At 46.9% G+C, this 10,130-nt stretch overlaps 1 long non-coding RNA gene across 1 annotated transcript; it reads right to left on the bottom strand.

Annotated features, from left to right (window-relative positions):
- Nucleotides 1–1,301: 1,301 nt before the first annotated feature.
- Nucleotides 1,302–4,945, bottom strand: LOC123081975 (uncharacterized). The gene is made up of 2 exons (XR_006438878.1): nt 4,555–4,945; nt 1,302–1,589 (listed from the first exon to the last, which is right to left on the bottom strand). It is a non-coding gene; the product is annotated as an uncharacterized lncRNA (long non-coding RNA).
- Nucleotides 4,946–10,130: the final 5,185 nt, after the last annotated feature.

The raw sequence follows: 10,130 nt of genomic DNA, 5'->3' as shown, positions 1-10,130 counted from the left end.
GCACTGCGTTGGATTTCCTTGAAGAGGAAAGGATGATGCAGCAAAGTAGCATAAGTATTTCCCTCAGTTTTTGAGAACCAAGGTATCAATCCAGTAGGAGGCTATGGGCGAGTCCCTTGTACCTGCACAAAACAAATAACTCCTCGAAACCAACGCGATAAGGGGTTGTCAATCCCTTCACGGTCACTTACGAGAGTGAGATCTGATGGATATGATAGGATAGTATTTTTGGTATTTTTGTGATAAAGATGCAAAGTAAAATAAAAGCAAAGTAAAAAAGCAAAGGAAATAACTAAATATTGGAAGATTAATATGATGAAGATAGGCCCGGGGGCCATAGGTTTCACTAGTGGCTTCTCTCAAGAGCATAAGTATTTTACGGTGGGTCAACGAATTACCATTGAGCAATTGACAGAATTGAGCAGAGTTATGAGAATATCTAGGTATGATCGTGTATATAGGCATCACGTCTGAGACAAGTAGACCGACTCCTGCCTGCATCTACTACTATTACTCCACTCATCGACCGCTATCCATCATGCATCTAGAGTATTAAGTTCATGAAAACGGAGTAACGCCTTAAGCAAGATGACATGATGTAGAGGGATAAATTCATGCAATATGATAAAAAAACATCTTGTTATCCTCGATGGCAACAATACAATACGTGCCTTGCTGCCCCTACTATCACTGGGAAAGGACACCGCAAGATTGAACCCAAAGCTAAGCACTTCTCCCATTGCAAGAAAGATCAATCTAGTAGGCCAAACCAAACTGATAATTCGAAGAGACTTGCAAAGATAACCAATCATACATAAAAGAATTCAGAGAAGATTCAAATATTGTTCATAGATAATCTTGATCATAAACCCATAATTCATCGGTCTCAACAAACACACCGCAAAAAGAAGATTGCATCAAATAGATCTCCACAAGAGAGGGGGAGAACATTGTATTGAGATCCAAAAAGAGAGAAGAAGCCATCTAGCTAATAACTATGGACCCGAAGGTCTGACGTAAACTACTCACACTTCATCGGTGAGGCTATGGTGTTGATGTAGAAACCCTCCATGATGGATGCCCCTCCAGCGGAGCTCCGGAACAGGCCCCAAGATGGGATCTCGTGGATATAGAAAGTTACGGTGGTGGAATTAGGGATCTGGATCCGTATCTGATCGTTTGGGGGTACGTAGGTATATGTGACGCCCTCGATTCAATCGTACACTAATCATACACGCAAATGTGTACGATCAAGATCAAGGACTCACGGGAAGATATCACAACACAACTCTAGACACAAATTAAAATAATAGAAGCTTTATATTACAAGCCAGGGGCCTCGAGGGCTCGAATACATAAGCTCGAAAACACAAGAGTCAGCGGAAGCAACAATATCTGAGTACAGACATGAGTTAAACAAGATTGCCTTAAGAAGGCTAGCACAAAAGCAGCAAAGATCGAAAAGGCAAGACCTCTTGCCTGGGAGCCTCCTAACTACTCCTAGTCATCTGCAGTCTTCACGTAGTAGTAGGCATCCTCCGGGTAGTAGTAGTCATCAGTGGTGTCGTCTGGCTCCTGGGATCCGTTATCTGGTCACAACAATCGGGTATGGGGGAAAAGAAGTAGCAAAGCAACCATGAGTACTCATCCAAAGTACTCGCAAGACTTACATCAGATCTAAACTAAGTATGCATCTGTATCAAAGGAATGGGTTGTATCTGTGGACTAAACTGCAGAATGCCAGAAGGGAAGGGGAAAGCCTAGCCTATCGAAGACTAGCATCTTCTGGAAACCACCATCTTGCAGCAACAGGAAGGAGTAGAGTAGCATAAAGTAAAGTAGTAGAAGTGTTATCAACCTAGGCCAGAGATCCTTTCTCGACTCCCTGCGAGAAAGCAATCCCAGAGCCATACTATCCAGTTATCATCACAATCCCATTCTCATCTCATGTATCCAGTTCTAGTTGTATCGATCGGGATACAACTCCAAGTGTCCGTTACCATAGGACAGGCTATCGATAGATGTTTTCTTCCCTGCAGGGGTGCACCAACTTACCCACCACGCTCAATTAACTCCGGCCTGACACACTTTCCTGGGTCATGCCCGGCCTCGGCCAAACAATATGCCGCAACCCGACCTAGGCTCAATAGAGAGGCTAGCACGCCGGACTAAACCTATGCCCCCAGGGGTCATAGGCCATCTCCCCGGGAACTCCTGCACGTTGCGTACGCGGCCGGTGAGCAGACCTAGCTACCTCCTTCAACAAGGTAGGTGCTTTCCAGTCCAACCCGGCGCGCGCTGCTCAGTCGCTGACGTCTATTAAGCTTCAGCTGATGTATACGACGCAGAACGCCCATACTATGCCCACGTGATGGTTAGTGCTATCAGGCCAGAGGCCCCTTGGATCAAATATCCAAATCGTAGTGGATTAGGAACGCGCAGTAGCGAGCAGAGACTCACGATCGATGTGACCCCGTCGCCCCGTCTCGAGTACTTGCGGCAAGGGCTAAGAATGCCCGGCCACGCCTCGTAAGTATCTTGCGGGCACCTTCCAGGTCAACCTGACTCCATATCACTCGCTAAATAAGCTCACGCGGGTACCCCTCAGGGTCGACCCGTCTTTAGTAACATGGCTCGGTGTAAAGTCATAGTAATAACTGTGTGTCTAACACCAAGGAGAAAACCCGAGGAATCACCCCCGGTGAATCCCACTCGATGTTATCATCAAGGTGAACGTAAGAGGATCCACCCTCGAGGTTCACACTTGAGGGGTTGCACGATAGAGCGGTAACGGAAGTGGTTAAGGAGGAAATCGCCCTCGATGACCTCGACCGTATAACTACACTACAGAGATCTCATCAGGAGTGATGTAAGAGGTTCCACCCTCGGCACTCGATGGTAATTCTGCAGATTCATACAACTAGGGGGGATGTGCAGTGTCGGGGCCTGGACATCGATCACGTTGATCGAGTCATCGAACATAAAGTGGGGCAACTGGGACAAGGTGAGGGTCACTGATGGATCACTAAGAAACCTATACTAAGCAGTTTAGGATAAGCAGGTAAGGTATGAAAGCAGGTAACAACAACAGGCTGTGCATCAGAGTAGGATCATACAGAAAGCAGTAGCAGTTCTAATGCAAGCATGAGAGGGAAAGAAATGGGCGATATCGGAATGCTCAAGGGGGTTTGCTTGCCTGGAAACTCCGCTGAAAGGGAAAAAGGGTTGTCGGTGATGCAGTCGACCACAGGGGCATCAGTAGTGGTCTCGGGGTCTACCGGAGGAAAGAGGGGGGAGAAACAGTAAATACAAGCAAACATAAGTAGGACATGACGATACGCGGCGCTAGGGGTGACCTATCGTAGTGCTACACAATATCGGCGAAGGGGGATAACATCCGGGAAAGTTTTCGTGAAGTTTGGCTTTTTCGGACAGATGAAAGAGAGGACATGGTTACATGTTTGGCATGCTAGGAGCACATGACAGATGAACGGACCGCGTATTTGGATTCGTTGGATTTTTCTGAGCAACTTTCATGTAGAAAACATTTTCATCCGAGCTACGGATTATTTTCTATGATTTTACATAGTTTTAAACAGTTATTTGGAATTTCCGGAAAATTGGCTAAGTCTGAGAATTGCTTAGTTTTAAACATCAGTTAGCTGTTTTCCGAAGGCTATAACTGTGGTTTTGTACATCCTATGGCGTAGTGCCCTTTACCAATTTTTATCACCTTTTCATGATCTAGATGACAGTTTCAAGTTCATCTACATTAGTGCCCATTTGCCTGTCCAAATCTTTGTTTGAAAAGTGCTACTGGATGTCAAATCCAGAATCTGTTTTTCAGTTCTTCTAGTTAATAGAACATAGACGTTTGTCATTTTTATAGGAATTAATCTAGGCGACTTTTGTATTTCGGCCAATGGAAAGAATTGAACCATGTCAAGTGTACTACACGCCCATATATTTTTTATCTATGCTAGAGCATGTTTTTCTGCTGCTTAAGTGTTGTTTAGAGGGCTACTCCGTGTAAAAGCAGTAAAGCTAGCCTCTGCTATAGTAACTGAACGTTACTGTAGCAGAGGAGCAGAAGCAGAGTGCAGCGGTGCCGTGCAGGCGCTAGGCAGCGACGGCGAGGCCACGGGCATGTGCGCGCGCTATAGGGCGTTGCAGGGAGGCTCGCGAGTTGCGGCGGCTGCGAGCAGCACGCAAGCGAGCGCGGGGGCGAGGCCAACGGTGGGCACAGCCGCAACAGCGTGTCGGGTGAGTGGGTCGCTATGGCGCGGGGCAGCTACGGCGCGGGCGGCAAAAGCAGCAGCATGGGCAGCCGAGCGAGCGGGTGACGGGCGCGCGCAGCCGCCGCAGCACGCCCAGGCGGACGCGGCCAGGGGATGTCTTGGGCGCGTGCGCGCGGCAGGGATGAGCCCAGGTCGCAGTATAGGTGTGGTGAGCACGGCCACAGGCCAATGGGCACGCGGAGCTTCAGACAAACTTAAGGGCGGCGGCTACGGGACAAATTCTAAGCGGGGGAGGGGAATTGGACGAGGGCCTCACTGCGGGGAGGTCGTGGACAAGCTCGAGGGGGTTGGGGATGGCCGGAGCTCACGGGACGATGGCGAGATGGCGGCGGTCGAGGTTGGTGGAGTCGGTCGATGCCGTCGTTGTGGTGCTGCTCCCGATGAACGGGGACTCGAAGAAGATGCGGTGGTTGATGGCGGTCCGCCTGGACAACTCCTCCAACGCCGGGGAGTACTCAGGCCGCGGCAACGGCGATGACACACACAGCCACAGTGCGATCTCGCGAGCTCGTTTTCGAGCGGAAGGAGAGGGGGCACAATGGGGAAAGAGAGGGGATCGGACGAGCTCGATCTAGGGTTCCCAGGGGACGTTCTTAAAGGGCTGGGGGGGTACTGTGGTGTGTGTGGCGGCCATCAAGCCGTGGTGGCCATGGATGTGCGCCACGCACATGTCCCTGCCTCCTCCCCTGTTGAGAGATAGGAGAAGGCCTTAGGTGGGCTGAACTTTAGACTGTAGCATTGGGCCATAAGTGAACAATGCTCTTTTCTGTCCTCTTTTCTTTTCTGCTTTACATTTCTCTCCAGTGTTTTGCATTTAGAATTCATACCAAATAAATTTAGTCGACTAAGAAACTTGTTACATAAATATTAGTCATTATTTTGCAGAGGCCCACAATATTTCAAGTCAAAAGGAAAATACATAAATATTTGTTTTTTTGAAAAGGGGTCATTTTGTTGTTTTTGAACCACTTTATATTTTTACTAAGGATTAATCGGCGAGTCAAATGATGTTGGTTCAACATTTTAAAAGATCGGGGTAATTTATACTAAAATTCGAATATTTTAGTTTTATACTTTGGAGAAATAAATATTTGACTTGCAAATTAAATTTGAAAATGACTTTGATTTTTGGACATGTGGCAAGTTGCATAGTAATCACGATGACATGGCCACCATTAGGAGGAGATCACTGTAGCAAGATTCTTGGGGTGTTACAGTATATATAGGAGGAAGGAGTACGTCGGTGGATCAACAAGGGGCCCACGAGGGTGGAGGGCGCGCCTTGGGGGGGGGGGGGTAGGCGCGCCCCTACCTCATGGCCTCCTCTTTTATTTCTTGACATAGGGTCCAAGTCTCCTGGATCATGTTCTGTCAGAGTAATGGGCCACGGGTAGGCTATCCCGAGTCCCAGAACCTTTCAAGACATCGGGGCAGGCTGCGCCCCTCAAGACCCCAGGACAAAGAGCGGCCCTCTGAGGAGTCGGCGGCAAGGCCACCGACTAGCCACTCGCGACCGAGTCCCAGGGACGACTTCAGGACAAACCGACTCCTGACTGACGACTTCCCAAGAAGCCGGCCTTGGGGAGTCGGCCCGCGACTCCAGCAAAACCCCATGTCATCATCAAGAGGGACAGGACCGGGGAGTGGCTACAGTGAAGACTGCCCCCACCCCTTTCCAAAGGCAAGCATGGTCATAGTACGCCGTACCCGCAGAGATCTCCGTGTGGCGTGGCACTGTTGCCATGCTGGCCCTAACATCAGCACCGATGAACCGAATCCCGTGCCCACGACGGCTTGTCTGTACGACCTTTGGGCGGTGGGTCCGACCGGCCAGCGGGATCCCAGAAGACGGCAAGTGCACCACAAGTCGGACCCGTCGGGAGCCGGCCCCCGAGAGTCGGCCCGCTCCTCCCCCGGGGCCCATGCGCCATTAATCAGATGTGACGGAGAGTGGCAAAGTGATCGCCCGCCAGGCGGCGGGGCTGTTACCACGACTCCATGACGAAGCCTGCGTCATTGGAAGCACGGCTACAGTAATCAGCAGCCGGCAAGACCCGCCCGCAGTGGGCGCGGCCTGTCGGCTCTGTACCGGGCCAGTCGGTGGGGCCCACCAGTCGGCGGGCCCTAGGAGTCGGCGGATAAAACGACGGCCGGAGAGGCTGACGACTGGGTTCGCGTCCAGCCGGATTACCATTGTACCCCTGGGGGGTAGGTCTATATAAACCCCCCAGGGCACCCATGCAGAGGGTTGGAATCCATTAGTACTAGACCAGATCATATAGGAAGGAGAAAGCTAGCCTTGCCTTCTCCTACCTCTAGGAAACAGCTCGAGGAGCAATCGTGTAAACACTTTGCCATAGTGATCATGCGGAGACCCCGCAGAGCAGCAGTAGGGGTATTATCTCCCCGGAGAGCCCTGAAGCTGGGTAAGATTCGCCGGCGTGCATGTCTTCGCCTCATCCCGTTTCCAGGCACCGGCGACGTTCTACTCGCCCCCACCATGATAAGCCATCCTTTGGCATATGTCGCACCCAACCCCCGACATGTTCGGTGAGAAAATCACGTTCCCGAAGGTTTCATTCCGTTTGGACTCCGTTTGATATTCCTTTTCTTTGAAACCCTAAAATAGGCAAAAAACATCAATTCTGGGCTGGTCCTCCGGTTAATAGGTTAGTCCCAAAAATAATATAAAAGTGGATAATAAAGCCCAATAATGTACAAAACAATAGATAATATATCATGGAGCAATCAAAAATTATAGATACGTTGGAGACGTATCATGAAGATATATCATAGCTAGACTATATGATTTTGTAGGGATAACTTTCTTTGGCCATGTTATTTTGAGAAGACATGATTGCTTTGTTAGTATGCTTGAAGTATTATTATTTTTATGTCAATATTAAAATTTTGTCTTGAATCTTTCAGATCTGAATATTCATGCCACAATAAAAAAAATTACATTGAAAATTATGTTAGGTAGCATTCCACATCAAAAATTCTTTTTTTATCATTTACCTACTCAAGGACGAGCAGGAATTAAGCTTGGGGATGCTGATACGTCTCCAACGTATCTATAACTTTTGATTGTTCCATGCTATTATATTATCTGTTTTGGATGTTTAATGGGCTTTAATATGCACTTTTATATTATTTTTGGGACTAACCTATTAACCGGAGGCCCAGTGCCAGTTGCTGTTTTTGCCTATTTCAATGTTTCGCAGAAAAGGAATATCAAACGGGATGAAACCTTCACGAGGATCTTTTTTGGAACAAACGCAATCCACGAGACTTGGAGTGGAGGTCAAGGAAGCAATGAGGCGGCCACGAGGTAGCGCAGCGCGCCCAGGGGGGCTAGGCACGCCCCCACCCTCGTGGGCCCCTTGTAGCTCCACCGACCTACTTCCTTCGCCTATATATATTATCTTATACCCTGAAAACATCTAGGGGAGCCACGAAACCACTTTTCCACCGCCGCAACCTTCTGTACCCATGAGATCCCATCTAGGGACCTTTCCCCGTGATCTGCCGGAGGGGGATTCGATCACGGAGGGCTTCTACATCAACACCATAGCCTCTCCGATGATGTGTGAGTAGTTTACCATAGACCTTAGGGTCCATAGTTATTAGCTAGATGGCTTCTTCTCTTTCTTTGGTTCTCAATACAAAGTTCTCCTCGATGTTCTCGAAGATCTATTCGATGTAATTCTTTTTACGGTGTGTTTGCCGAGATACGATGAATTGTGGGCTTATGATTAAGATTATCTATGAAAAATATTTGATTCTTCTCTAAATTCTTATATGCATGATTTCATATCTTTGCAAGTCTCTTTGAATTAGCAGTTTGGTTTGGCCTACTAGATTGATCTTTCTTGCAATGGGAGAAGTGCTTAGCTTTGGGTTCAATCTTGCGCTATCCTTTCCCAGTGACAGTAGGGGCAGCAAGGCACATATTGTATTGTTGTCATCGAGGATAAAAAGATGGGGTTTATATCATATTGCTTGAGTTTACCCCTCTACATCATGTCATCTTGCCTAATGCGTTACTCTGTTCTTATGAACTTAATACTCTAGATGCATGCTGGATAGCGGTCGATGTGTGGAGTAATAGTAGTAGATGAAGAATTGCTTCGGTCTACTTGACACGAAGGTGATGCCTATGTTCATGATCATGCCTAGATATCATCATAACTATGAGCTTTTCTATCAACTGCTTGGCTGTAATTTGTTCACCCATCGTAATATATGTTATCTTGAGAGAAGCCACTAGTGAAACCTATGGCCCCCGAATCTACTTTACATCATATAAGTTTCCGATCTACAATTCTAGTTTACTATTTATTTCACAATCTTTACTTTCCAATCTATACAAAAATACCAAAAATATTTCTCGTATTATCTTTATTTGATCTCACTTTCGTAAGTGACCGTGAAGGGATTGACAACCCCTTTATCGCATTGGTTGCGAGGTTCTTGTTTGTTTGTGTAGGTACTAGGCGACTTGCATGTAGTCTCCTACTGGATTGATACCTTGGTTCTCAAAAATCGAGGGAAATACTTACGCTTCTTTGCTGCATCACCCTTTCCTCTTCAAGGGAAAACCAACGCATGCTCAAGAGGTAGCAACTTTCACAAAGCACATACCTTGATAAAGTTTCGAAGAGGTTCAAAATGGACCAGTCAAAGAAAGGGTTCTTGCCTGTGTTGCAAGGTGTGAAGTTGAGTCAGACTCAATGCCTGACCACTGCAGAAGATAGAGAGAAAATTAAAGTCATTCCCTATGCCTCAGCCATAGGTTCTATCATGTATGCAATGCTGTGTACCAGACCTGATGTGTGCCTTGCTATTAGTTTAGCAGGGAGGTACGAAAGTAATCCAGGAGTGGATCACTGGACAGCGATCAAGAACATCCTGAAATACATGAAAAGGAGTAAGGATATGTTTCTTGTTTATGGAGGTGACAAAGAGCTCATCGTAAATGGTTACGTCGATGCAAGATTTGACACTGATCTGGATGACTCTAAGTAACAAACAGGATACATATTTATATTGAATGGTGGAGCTGTCAGTTGGTGCAGTTCTAAGCAGAGCGACATGGCGGGATCTACGTGCGAAGCGGAGTACATAGCTGCTTCGGAAGCTCCAAATGAAGGAGTCTGGATGAAGGAGTTCATATCCGATCTAGGTGTAATACCTAGTGCATCAGGTCCAATGAAAATATTTTGTGACAATACTGGTGCAATTGCCTTGGCAAAGGAATCCGCATTTCACTAGAGAACCAAGCACATCAAGAGACGCTTCAATTCTATCTGTGGTCAAGTCAAGGAGGGAGACATAGAGATTTGCAAGATACATACGGATCTGAATGTTGCAGACCCGTTGACTAAGCCTCTCTCACGAGCAAAACATGATCAACACCAAGACTCCATGGGTGTTAGAATCATTACTATGTAATCTAGATTATTAACTCTAGTGCAAGTGGGAGACTGAAGGAAATATGCCCTAGAGGCAACAATAAAGTTGTTATTTATATTTCCTTATATCATGATAAATGTTTATTATTCATGCTAGAATTGTATTAACCGGAAACTTAGTACATGTGTGGATACATAGACAAAGAGAGTGTCCCTAGTATGCCTCTACTTGACTAGCTCGTTAATCAAAGATGGTTAAGTTTCCTAGCCATATACATGTGTTGTCATTTTATGAACGGGATCACATCATTAGAGAATGATGTGATGGACAAGACCCATCCATTAGCTTAGCATAATGATCGTTTAGTTTTTCTGCTGTTGCTTTCTTCATGACTTATACATGTTCCTCAGACTATGA

Source organism: Triticum aestivum, chromosome 4A (assembly GCF_018294505.1).
Source record: "Triticum aestivum cultivar Chinese Spring chromosome 4A, IWGSC CS RefSeq v2.1, whole genome shotgun sequence".
Taxonomy (NCBI): Eukaryota; Viridiplantae; Streptophyta; class Magnoliopsida; order Poales; family Poaceae; genus Triticum; species Triticum aestivum.
This window is presented reverse-complemented; position numbering and strand designations above follow the sequence as displayed.